This window comes from Vitis riparia, chromosome 6 (genome assembly GCF_004353265.1).
Source record: "Vitis riparia cultivar Riparia Gloire de Montpellier isolate 1030 chromosome 6, EGFV_Vit.rip_1.0, whole genome shotgun sequence".
Taxonomy (NCBI): Eukaryota; Viridiplantae; Streptophyta; class Magnoliopsida; order Vitales; family Vitaceae; genus Vitis; species Vitis riparia.
The window spans coordinates 4,149,488-4,162,264 of record NC_048436.1 but is presented as its reverse complement, the minus strand read 5'-3'; the positions used below and the strand labels follow the sequence as shown (position 1 = coordinate 4,162,264).

The 12,777-nt window shown below is 30.0% G+C and overlaps 1 long non-coding RNA gene across 4 annotated transcripts; it reads right to left on the bottom strand.

Annotated features, from left to right (window-relative positions):
- Positions 1–5,508: 5,508 nt before the first annotated feature.
- LOC117915888 lies at positions 5,509–9,533 on the bottom strand. Of its 4 annotated transcripts, none has more exons than XR_004651471.1 (3): positions 8,971–9,533; positions 8,105–8,817; positions 5,509–5,972 (listed from the first exon to the last, which is right to left on the bottom strand). It is a non-coding gene; the product is annotated as an uncharacterized LOC117915888 (long non-coding RNA). The 4 variants fall into 4 exon arrangements; XR_004651473.1 differs by lacking the exon at positions 8,971–9,533 and having other exon boundaries at positions 8,105–8,385; positions 8,683–8,962; XR_004651470.1 differs by lacking the exon at positions 8,971–9,533 and having other exon boundaries at positions 8,105–8,962.
- Positions 9,534–12,777: the final 3,244 nt, after the last annotated feature.

Here is a 12,777-nt window from a genome sequence, read left to right as displayed (position 1 = left end):
TTCCTTAATTTTAATTTTTAAACACTAAAATAGAAAAAAACAAAAAGAAAAAATATGAAAAAAAAAATGGAGAAGAAAAAGGGTGTGTGATTAAGCTACCAACCATGACCAGTAGCAATGTTTGGTTGCACAAAAGTGAGAAAGAAGATGAAGGGAAGAGAAAGAAAAGAAAAAGAAAAAGAAAAAAAATGGAGTTATATAAAAAGGTTAGCTTTGGATGGGTGGGGTTGAAAGGTTGAAAAATAGGGTAGTTTATCCTTTTACACTTATAATTTATTTTTAAAGGAAAAAAGAAAAAAAAAAGTAGATGTAAGGAGAGGTTAGGAGTTAATTAGGAAAGAAGAGAATGACAGACATGAAGTAAAGGGCGAAAAGAAATAAAGGAAAATAAGATAAAAGTAGAGTTAAAAGAATGTTAAAATTATAAACCGACTTAAAGTCAAATTAGAATAATTTTAAGAATTTGATTAGAAATTATTATTCATTTAGATTTCTTATGTTAATTAGGATTCTTAGTCTATTATGAATTGGAATTATAATACAAGTATGATTAGTTTATTATAAATAAGTTTCTTATTATGTTGCAAAAAGAGAGAATAAAATATAGTAAAATAATATTTTAGTAAAAATATTATCAATACCTAATCGTATGGGTTCAAACAAGTGGTATAATTAAGAGCTAGAAAATTAGGGAAGGAAAAGGCCATATTTGAGCTAGAATACTAGGGAATATGCAAAATATTAAGAAAGTTACACTTTTGTTGATGAAATTATGACTATAAATAATAACTCAATTCATCCTCATCTACTAAAATTCATAAATAGGAATTTCGATAATTGATGTATTTAGATTCAAAAGCATGTCTTATTTAAATCTCAAGATTTATGAAATCTAGTGAATAATAGTTACAACAAAATGACCAATTCAAAAAAATTCAAGACATTATTTGCTAGGATAAAACCCTTAAAAGTATGATATGATATAACATTTTATAGGTTTATTATTCATTTAATAAGATTTCAATTTCCTTATTTATCTATTTGTTTCATGTATTATACCTTATGAACATTCTGGTTTGACATCTTTTACATTATACATAATTTTGGTGCATTAGGAGTTGTATGGAGTATTCAAGTCATGAGTTTCTTATAAGTAAATGATTTCTTCACAATTGGTTTATGAACTTAGACACTCCATTTGAGACTACATTGCACTACTTCCTAATTAGAAGAATGAATGGTCTTGGTCATGAAGATAGGGTTCTCATGGTATGTATGGTTACACATTGGAAATGACCTATTATGGATCATGACATTTGGTTATTAGGTAGTCATGATTTCATCAAGTTGGTATGTGTTGTATGGTTTTTCAATCTTGAAAGGATATTGGCCTTGTGCTAAAGTTTGTGGTAACTTTGACTTATTAGTAAGATCCTAAGGATGTCATATATTCTCTAATTATTGGGTTATTATTGATAGAGATCGTTAACAATAAGGATTCTCAACAGAGGCACCATGATATCTCATGAGATTGAGATAATGTGTTTTCGTAGGCGATCTTAAGTACGTGTCTTTAGGAAATCTATGGTCATAGTAGTTTTTTAATTGAAACTTAACATATGCTCTTTGTGAGTTGAGTATGTCAGCTGATCACATAACAAAAAAATTTGAGACTAAGGATTATATAGATAATCTTGAAAGACTAATAATATTCGCCTTGTTAAATTAATGGATAGTAGGTCACAAACTTTAGTTCTTGTATCTCGTTGTAAAATACATAAGATTGACAATCTGTAGTAGGATGTTAAGTCAACTTGAAAATTGAATTTTGAGAGAGACGGTATTTTCCTATGGGTCATAGTAGTCTCTTCTCGAGCCTAGTTTCCATGGTGACACAATTTATAAGAGTTAGTTCAGTTCTTATATAGGTTATTTTGGTAAATACACAATTAAATAAGAGATTGTGAATAATCTCTTTGGACTAGGCTAATTGATTAATAATAACTCAAATAAGGTTAATTAATCAATTATGACCTAAATATGTTAGTTTAAATGGCCTAAGCCCAAGATTGACTCAAGTCACTAAGCTAATGGAAGCTTATATAAATCCCCTTAAGGGGTTAAGGCTTCACTCTTGACAATCTATTCCTCTAGTTCACTCTAGAGAGAGAGAACCTTAGCCACCAACCCTCTCAAATGTTTCCACTATTTTGTGTCAAGATCTAGAATAGGCCATCGAGCAAAAGATCATTGGAATATTTGTGAAAATCTACAACATTTGCTATATTTTTTTACATCTATAGATCAACAAAATTTGATATGAGAGCAATCAAATCTAAGGTAAACCAATCTTTAGATTTAAGGTTGTTTTTAATGTCATTTTTTTTTGTTATGCATGGATCCAAAGAAGGCTAAGAAGATTTGCATGCACCTTAAGTGGTTACAAGGTGTGAAAGCAAGAAATAATAATCCTTCAAAATCACAAATTTTATAATTATTATTGAATTAGCATATTTGGATATGAAATAGAAATTAATTCAAAAGCTTTTTAAAGATTTTGTATAAAAGAAATAATGCTGATACGTAAAAATTATTTCTGAAATATTTTGCATAATATGATTATTTTTGTATTTTGTACCATGGAACATAATGGCTGGCTAGTATTCTAAGTAATTCGGTTTCTCAGATGGTTTTCTAGCAGGTTAGGATCTATCTCTGATTCATAAAAAGGATAAAAGCACTTGAGATCGGTTTCCAAATTTATGGTTTGCTGGAAGGTTACATTCATTCTTTCCTTAAAAAGAAATTGCATTATATTTTATTATAGTTTAACAATTAAATAAATGAGAAATAAAATAATTATTGATTTTAATTTAATTTTTAGAATTTTTTATTTAATTTGCATTTCCAATATGATAATGATGAAACCAAGAGAGAATTCATTTTTCTTTTTTCTTTTTTCTTTTTTCTTTTTTCCTTTTTGAAAAATTTAATAAATATAGAAATTGGAAACTATGAATTTAATTTTTTTTCATTTTTTTAAATTTAGCTTTTAACCATCAATTTATTTGTAAAGTTCTTTTCAATTTAAAATATGAAATGTAGAAAAATAAATTGTTGATTTCTTTTTTAAATTAAAATAAATAAGAAGTAAACATTATTAAATATATATTTTAAAATAAAACTTAAAATTGAGAGAAACATAATTTAATACTTATAAAATTTATTCTAGAAGCATTATATTTAATCACAAATCATCAACTACGACAGAAATTCATTAGCTAATTACTAGATACAAATAGAATAGTTATAGAAAATAGTGAGTATAAGAAAATGTATGACTTTTTATAGAAGTGGAGTATCAATCCTTTATAAAACATGCTTAAAATACCAAATTCATCAAATTGGATAATAAAGTTTTTTTCTCCCTAATTTGTTAGAAGTAAAATATATTATATTTGTTTTTAGGTTTTGAATAAAATCGACTACAAAACTCTTAATGATTTTTTTAGCAGTAACAAACAAGGTTAAAGTAGCTTGGTAAGTGCCACAAGCAATTGTCAGTCTCAACATATACCTATATTGATATTAATAAAGTTAATAAAGAAGTTGGAAAATTCTAGTATTATTACTTAAAGTTTAATAATCAACATGCATAAAATGATATTATCCTAAACAATGGTCTATAGTATTATTATAACATTTTAGACATTTGCCCTTGACATTTTAACAATACTTTCTTATTGCATTTTTTGTATGCATTACACCAAAGTTCATCCAAATTATGAACGTGGAGTATTGTTACTTTAAATGAATAATGTATTTTCCAAAAGTTTAAATAAAAATATTAATATTAATTTTAGTAATGTAATGAATGAAATATACATACGCAAGTTTTGTATGATATCATATATTTGGAATTAAGACAATGACATTTCCATCAAATCAACAAGTGATACTTTTTATGAGTTTATAATCTATATCGAATTGGTTGTAACGATCCACACTCAACTGTGTAGATATTATCTATTCTAAGTTCGAAAGGGTTCTCACTACTTTAAAATGCATCTACAAAGTTAAGATGAGTCTATACTTATATAAAGCCATAAACTTTTTCTCATATCTTATGTGAGATGTCACAAACAACCCTCCATGCAGACACAATGTCCTCGTTGTATCTCATGTGATTGCGGGGCCAAACAAATCTCTACATCGAGGTCAATGATCTATTCTAATATCATTTGTAACGATCTGCATTTAACCGTATAGATATTATCCACTCTAGGTCCAAAGGGACCCTCATGGCTTTAAAACATGTAGGATGCAAGATGATATATAGCGCCAGAAATTTTTCTCATATCCGATGCAGGATGTCACAATGGTAATGCTTGATAAACTTGCACTTAAAATAGAGTTTGATGTGCAAATTAAGTTTGTTGTCAAAATTGAGATATTTATTTTTCAAAGTACCATTCTTTGATTTTTTTTTTTTTTTTTTTTCAATTTCTTCGATATTTGGATTGATATGAACTACAGTGATTGACAATGTAGAAGATATAACTTCCCTAGTTATAAATAGAATTTCTCACTAGTTGATATAAACATAATAAAAAATATTTAAAAAAATAAATGACATGTAATCTATATCTGCATATGTTGTGATTTTTGCTTTTGATTGAAGAGCAAGCTTAGTGTTCTTTCACTAGCCACACTAAGCTTGAGGGGAAGTATAAAAGCTGTGCAATGAGGGTATTGAAGTGTACAAAACTCTGGATATATCTAAGAGTTTGTCATGTTGGGACTCAAACGACACATTTTATTTGTTCGTTTTTTATTTTTTATAAGAAATTCTCATCTTGAAAGTTGACAGGAAGTAAATAAAAAGAAACACTCAATGGATTCAGTACAAGAAGAAAATTTCTCAAAAACTCCTCTTGCTTTTGTTTCTCTTTATGATATATAGTACTATATACGACAATTACTGCAACCTCTTTGCCTTCCAAAATAATATCTGTTAACTTGACACCCACCATAGTCCTTTCACTTGCATGCCTCAATTATATATTGGACCACAACGTATACGATTTGGGACCACAATTTGCTTCAAGGATCCTCACTGTCCTGACCCTTGCTTGATTTAAATAGGTCCCAATAAGGTCAAGTTATTTTTGCTAAGTTTTTAATAAGCAGACAATGAAAGATGGGATGAAAAAGTTTCATCAAGAAAATGAAGATTAGCTAGCTGTATTCATTTTCCGTATGCACTCGTCAAGTCAACATGATAAGGATCATTGGTTGTCTTATTTGTAAACTGAATCCAAAAAAGAGATGCATGTCTATACATCTGTCAAATTCATGTGCATTCAGAAAGGGCAATGTGGTGCATGCGTACATATGTCAAGTCACAAGTCAAATTTTGATTTTGAGGTGAGCTCACAAGTGATACAGGGTTCTGATAAATCTTTTAACAAACAAACAAATAAATGACTCCTCATTCAATAAACAATATTGAAGACAAAAATGGTCCATTAAGAATTCACTTAGTGACCATGCCATAAGCTTTTAATATATATGTAGAAATTAATGTCTCAAGCTACATGTTATTCTTCTTCTAACAAAGTACCTAATGGCTTAGTTAAACATCTTCTGTTACTAACTGGGCCAATATCACGTACAGAAAAGGTTAGGTTACATAGAGGGATTGCTGTTTGCGAATGGAAGAGGAAAGGAGTATTAGTTGACCAAATTTTTGCAATAATTGGTTGCCTGTGTCCATGACTCAAGTCTTTTTGCATATTCATTCCATGGTTTGAGACCATATAGAAATATGCCAAAGGATGTGAAATCTTGGATTGGAGAAGGTGGTGCCTAGACTAATCTTGCAACAACAGTTTCAGCTCCAACTGTTGAGAAACTCCGCACCCCTTCATTTCCTCCATTTTCTTGTAGCGCTCCTAATGCCTAGATGAAATCTACAGGTGAATTCCCCCATAGGAATAATAAGATTGCTACATATATGTGCAAAGATTCAAGAATCAAATTTATCGATAAACTGAACTTTCTATAAAAATCTATGTTACAAAGATTGAAAGATATTAATAACTCAAACCAAGCAAATCCTGAAATGGAATTGAAGTGGACATAACAACTATATAATTTCCGAGAGATGAAATAGGAATTTTAAGTCACTACTATTGTAATGTGCCAAGCCATCAGAAAACTAATGCATTGAGAGTGCTTGAAATTAAACTACTAGTCATGCAGAAATATGATGCATACACAAGATATCAATGTGGCAAAAAGCAGATTTGTCTTTGGCTCAGTAAACAAATAGTATAATGAGATTTTCTGTAGGATCACCAAAAAGGGCAATGTTGTAGGGCCAAAATGGGGTATGTCAACACTTGAAATGTGACAAATTCCTCTTTAAAACAAATGTCTTATTGTTGGTATAAGAAGGTGGTGATATGTCCCTCAACTCAAATGCCACACATCTAATAAAGTTACTAATTGGCTCCTAAGCACCATGCCCATAAAAATTGTAAGACTCTGACTAAAGCATGGTCACCCTAGGTATAAAACAATGTCAATGTTATTAAAGCTACGAAGTTTGAGATAATTGAAATCGGATAGGCAGGACTTCCTCCCAACGAGGGCAAAAGAATCCAACAATAGAGATAATAAGCAGGTATAAATTCACCCTGATAAAGTAAGGACAAAAATTACTAATTAATCTTAAATTTGTGATCACATAACAATGATTTAGTAGAGTATTAGGGGAACCAAGACATGTCCAGCCAATTTAAGCTTGTGCTAACATGGAATCAAGTTCAACACAGTACAATATTCAAACTTTAATAAACATTAATTTATGGTAAATTTGTAGCTGTGATCAGAGCACCACTTATATGTAAACATTCCAATCTATGCATAAAAGGAAGTCTGAGGTCGAAAATTTGGATTGTGCAGGAAGAATCTGAACAGAAACACATACACGATAGATTTCCTTAAAAAAAAAAAAAAAAAAAAAAAAAAAATTGTTTGAAAACATACATACAACATACATTATCACAATTTTGCCTTGATAAATATGAATTTTTAGGTAGTTTATAATAATTAAGAATATCGTGATCAAGAATAGCTGTCAAATTGCAATTACATTGGAGATTTTCCTGAGGTACCTTAATTAGAAATTAAGTGAAAATGTGACAAAAACTATGGCAAAGATGCATGAATGTATAACACATGAGAATTTGCAGAAGAAAACAACCAAGAAAGTTTGCAGAAACATGCAAATTAAGTAAGCCTAAACCTCAGGTCTTTAAGAGGATTCTCAAATCCTATTAGGAACCAGTCTGGAATAGTAATTTAAGTCCTGACTTCTTAGTTATGAATGGGCCTCACATTCACTTATTTATTTATTTTCTTGACTTGTTAATGTTAATATTAAGACCTACCTAGAGGCCAAGATGAAACCATGGGCATGGATGGTGATAGAGGCACACAGATCTCTATAAACAAGAAATCACTGAATTATCACTGTCATGAATGATGAAGCAAATTGAAGATATTTGGAGGAAAAAAAAAAAAAAAGAACTTTGGGGTGCTATCATTGAAGAGGTGAAAACTATGTGCACTCAGTGTCTCAGAGATTATTGAAGTGGTGAAAAATAAGTCCACCCAACTGAATATGAGAAAGAGAAAGAGAAAGAGAGAGAAAGAGAAAGAGAAAGAGAGATGGAAGATATCAGAAAGAGTTGGTCCACTTAGAGGAGTAATGGGTAGGTGATAAGTGGTAAAAGCAACCAACCATGGCTGTGACAATGTGACAATGTGACATGTTCCCACCATCATTTGGTATACAAACTTCCCATTGCAGTTCCAATATTTTTCAAACAGCTACTCCTCCCACAGACAAATCCACTTGGAAGAACGTCCAAAAAATAATCAAACAGAGTTTGAATCTTTTGTTTAACAAGACAAAGAAAAGAAAAATCCAAAGTTCGTGCGCAACCCAATTTGAGTTTTTATAACACCAAGCCCCACAAAGATCAAACCCTAAATAAATAAATAAATCAGAACAAAAGCCTGGTTCTTCCCTCACCTCTTTTCTTAATTAGCTTTCTGCTCAGGTATATGTTTCATCTCCCATCTTATCAGTTCCCCCGGTACCTCCAGGTGATAGTTGCTCCTTTGTCTTCCTGCAGTACTTGAGCGATGAAACCCCACTAACGTTCATCTCAAAAAGAATAATCAAAATCAAAGATCTGCAGAGGCCAGTAAGCTCGAAAAATTATAAATCAAACACTCGTATGATTAAAGAATGAAGCCCTTTCTCTGCGCACAGTTTTTAGACATGGTCTGAACTCCCATCTCATCAAGAAGCTGAATAAAGAGATGCCATTTCCATCACATCAGATTTTTTTTTTTTTTTTTTTTTTTTTGTGGTTCAGAAGAATAATCACAGATCTACAAAGTCAGCACAGCTAAGTGACCTTTGAATGGTCATTGATGCATTAAATTCTTTCGTAGTTGTCTACAAAATGATCTCTGGAAAAAACACATTGAAAGTCTACACTGCACAATCCATAGATGGACTGCTCCAAATAAAGAATCCCCACGAAAAAGAAATACAATAAACCCACCTGAGACATTAACAGAAAACCAAAAAGAAAGAATCACCTTGCTCAACAAGTGACGAGAGAGCCCTTTGTATAGTAGTTTATTGCCGATGCAGCATCATCAAGATTCTCATCCTTGAAAAGTTTGGCAGAGATAACATCACCACCGTGCATTTGCATGTGAATCTTGATGATGCTACATGCGCAAACAACCACTGTCAATCAATCCATGCACTACTGTAAGCTCAACCAATACTCAAAACAAATTCATAAAAATACTCAGACACAAGAAAAATCTTAAGAACTAGAAAAAATAATTAGAAATAATAATAATAATAATTCATGACACCTTTGCGTCAGGGCCACTGGCATGTGCTGGCGTGGCCAGTTACTAGTGGCTAAAATGTAAAGCGATGACTTCACACCCAAAGAAGAGTCTAATGTATTGAGCTTCTCCGTCTCTTAGAACAAAACAAAACCCTATTTCTCTGTTTGTTTTTTTTTTTTTTCTAAAACAGAAAATATGTTTTCAGAAAACATGGAGCTAACAAAATGGAATCAAAATCTAGCAAGCTCCTATTTTGAAAATTCAGAATTTGGGGCATGTGGGTCAGATTTTTCCCATCGGATGCCGGCAAAATCAAGACACCCACCCATGTAGGATTCCGGCCTAAATAACCATTGAAAAACAAAACCCAGTTGATGAATCATCTACCCATGTCAGATTCCGGGGACTAAATAAGCTAAAGCAACAATCAAAGCTAAACCATAGAGAGAAGGAGAGAAAAGAAAATCTGATATTAAATAGACAGAAAATCAATAATAAAAATAGGGAAAAAACAAAAAATAAAATAGGACATGCCGGAGATCCGAGTCTCCGGCAAGAAAGAGAGAGAAAGAGAGAGTTAGGGAACTCACACAGAAAGTACAGTAGAGCCATGGACTGTTAGAGAGATATGTATATATATATATACATGGATTACGCTATTTTGCTGGGTTTTTTTTTTTTACTGGATTTTTTTTTTTAATTTCATTTATTTTGTTGCTTTATTTTTGCGTTTTTGTTGGCTGCTGCTTAGCTGTATGGTACTATTCTAACGTGACGCAGTTGCACATCGCCATCTTCCCCCAACCCTACTTCAATTTCTTTTATTTCCACATATAAATATAGAAATTAAAAAAATAATGTTGAATAATAAAAACAAAAAAACTGGCCTTGGCTACCTGCTTGCAGACTTGCAGCTGATTTATTTTATTCGGCAGTCTTCTCACACGGGCAGCTTAAATTTGTAGGGACTTGGTCTATTAGAAGAGCTTCAAGTCTGGCTTATCACTCACATACATGTCGGTCTTTAAATGGACCCTCATCCACTTCTCAGCATTTCTTTCTAGCTTCCTTCCTATTTTTGTGACATAAAAAGGTGTCATCCATAGCTGTTTTTCTTAAAAGAAATATTCCTAAAATTGATACGATAGATTTATGCTTAAATCAATATCAAATCTTTGGTTCGATTTAAATCATCGGTTAAAATCAACTGATATTTGGATAAACACTAAATAATTATAAATGGCAAGAAATAGAAGATTTAGAATTTAAGTTTCTTTAAGAGAGAAAGAAATCGAAAATCAAATGGATAAAAATGATTTTCAAAATTCATTCTCAAACGATTTTTATAATTATTGAAAACCGAATCAATTGAATCAATTTTGGTTTTAAGAGTTATATTCTTGATTTAAATTTGTAGGAATTCGATTGTGTTGAAATTGGGTTTGGGTGCCCAAATCAACTAGCGTGACCCGATCCAAGGAAAACTAAGAGAAGCAGTTTTTAAGAGTTTTAAAACTATCCACAAATTGTTACTATTAAAAAAAAAAATCTCTCGCTCTAAGAACTCTCCCCCTAAAAACTAAAGAGAAATAATACGGTTTCTCTTCTCCTATTTTCCCTAGAAAAAAAAAGGATAAATTAAAAAATAGGGCTTTCTCGAAGTTTTTTTTTTATATTTTTTTTCCATAAAAATGAATATTATGCCTTTTATACTATGAGAAAATAATGGTTCTCGTATTCGTAGTTTTATTCATGATTTGAAATAAAAAAAAAATTGATAAATAAAACAACTAATCAGAATTCTTGAGCATTTCAAGAAGTAATCCAAAAACCTTATTTTACATGCTCCAATAGAAATTAATACTAAGAGAGAGTATCATGCTTTTGTATGAAACGAGATATTAATTAAAGATTAAGGTGAGATTAGATCCGTGAAATCAACTTTCAAGTGAAGGGATATTCTATTAAAAAAATGTAACAAAAAATATTTTACACAATTAGAACATGCATCCTTTTGTTTTTTCTTTGCCTAGGGGTGGTTTTGTTAAAATAGTACACTAGTTTAGAAAAGTAAGACCCCATTTTCAAAAAGTTAGATATTCTTTCTCCATTCAAAATGCCTTAGAAGATTGTCATCTTGTCTTTCACATTTCTCCGTTTTTACTTTAATTTTTATTTTTATTTTTGTAAAAACGACAAAGCCCTTTTTTAAGAAAAATAAGTAAATAAATTTGTTAATGCAAAACAGCTCATTAAGGCTTGTTTTGTTTAAATTTCATATTTTTGTTTTTAAAAATAAATTTTTATATAAAAATAAAAATATAAATTACCTTATGTCCTTGAAAATTATTTTAAAAATAAAGGTAATATCCCAAATTTTTTTAATCAAAAACACATTTTTAATATGAATATTTAAGAATTTTAAAATCTTATAAAAAAATTACATCTAATAGATATTATCTGTTTCACGTTTAAAGGAGTTCAATTATTTTTTTTATCCGATATAGGACATTATTTTATATAAATTTTAAGGTTAAATAGATAGACACCTTCACAAGATCAAACAAATAATTAATATTGAATTTTTCAGGTTGAAGTAATAACAAAGGTGGTGAACTTAATAAAATAAAATAAAAATAAAAATAAAAATATAATAATTAACATTGAATTTTTCAGGTTGAAGTAATAACAAAGGTGACGAAGAACTCAATAAAATAAAACAAAAATATAATAATTAACATTGAATTTTTCATGTTGAAGTAATAACAAAGGTGATCAACTCAAGAAAATAAAATAAAAATAAAAATATACAGTGTATTGGTTATTGCTTGTGATGGGACCGGAGATTCCAAACAAGTTAAATATCTGTTTTTTTTTTTTTTTTTTTTTTTCTCTTTTAATACAATAGAAGCAAGGTGTCAGAGGACCTGAATAATAAGTGTGTGAAAAAAAATTGAAAAATAAGTGATAGATTCCCTGGCATCAAGCCTCCACCTGAAACAGGGCCCATTTCCGTACACATAATCTCGAGTGGCCGCCCACATTTTTCACTTTAATTTTTTCTCCAACTGCTTTTTTTTTTTTTTTTTTTCTCTTCCTCCAAATTATTTAATAAAACGGCACAAGACAAAATTGAGAAACCACCCTCTGTCTTTCTAGCTCTAATATTATATTTTGGTTGGTCGGTAACGTGATTTTTTATCTCGAATTGTTTTGTTTTTGCTTCTTTTCTACGTTAATTGAAGATGATATTCACCTTTTCTACAATAAATTTTCTAAAATAGAAAAATGAAAAGCCCTTAGAGTGATTTAGAGAATTTTGGGGTAAATCTATCCCTCATCGATCAAAATATACATTTTATCCTTGTTTTTAATTATTTTTTAAATTAGCTTTTTTTTTATTATTATATATATAGATATATTTAAAAATATAGTTTCAATAAAATATATATATATATATATATATATAGGAGACATATAATAAAACTTAATATTTATTACTTAATAACTTAAATTGAATTTAAGTTAAATTATACAAGTTTTGACTTAAAATTTATTACTTAATTCTTAGGAATTATTACATTTTATTCTCTAACTTATATTGTGTTTTGCATATTATTCTATCAAGTTAAAAATTAACTAACATACCCTCTTCATGCTTTATAATTACATATAATGTACACATTTTGAATTACAGTGTTATTTTTTTAGACAGAAGATGCATGTGCTCTTCATATGATCGAGGGCAAAAGGATCATTGTTATTTTTTAATCCCAAACTCTAACCCTCATCTCTCTTGTCGACCTTTCCTCTCTTGTTGCTGCTGCT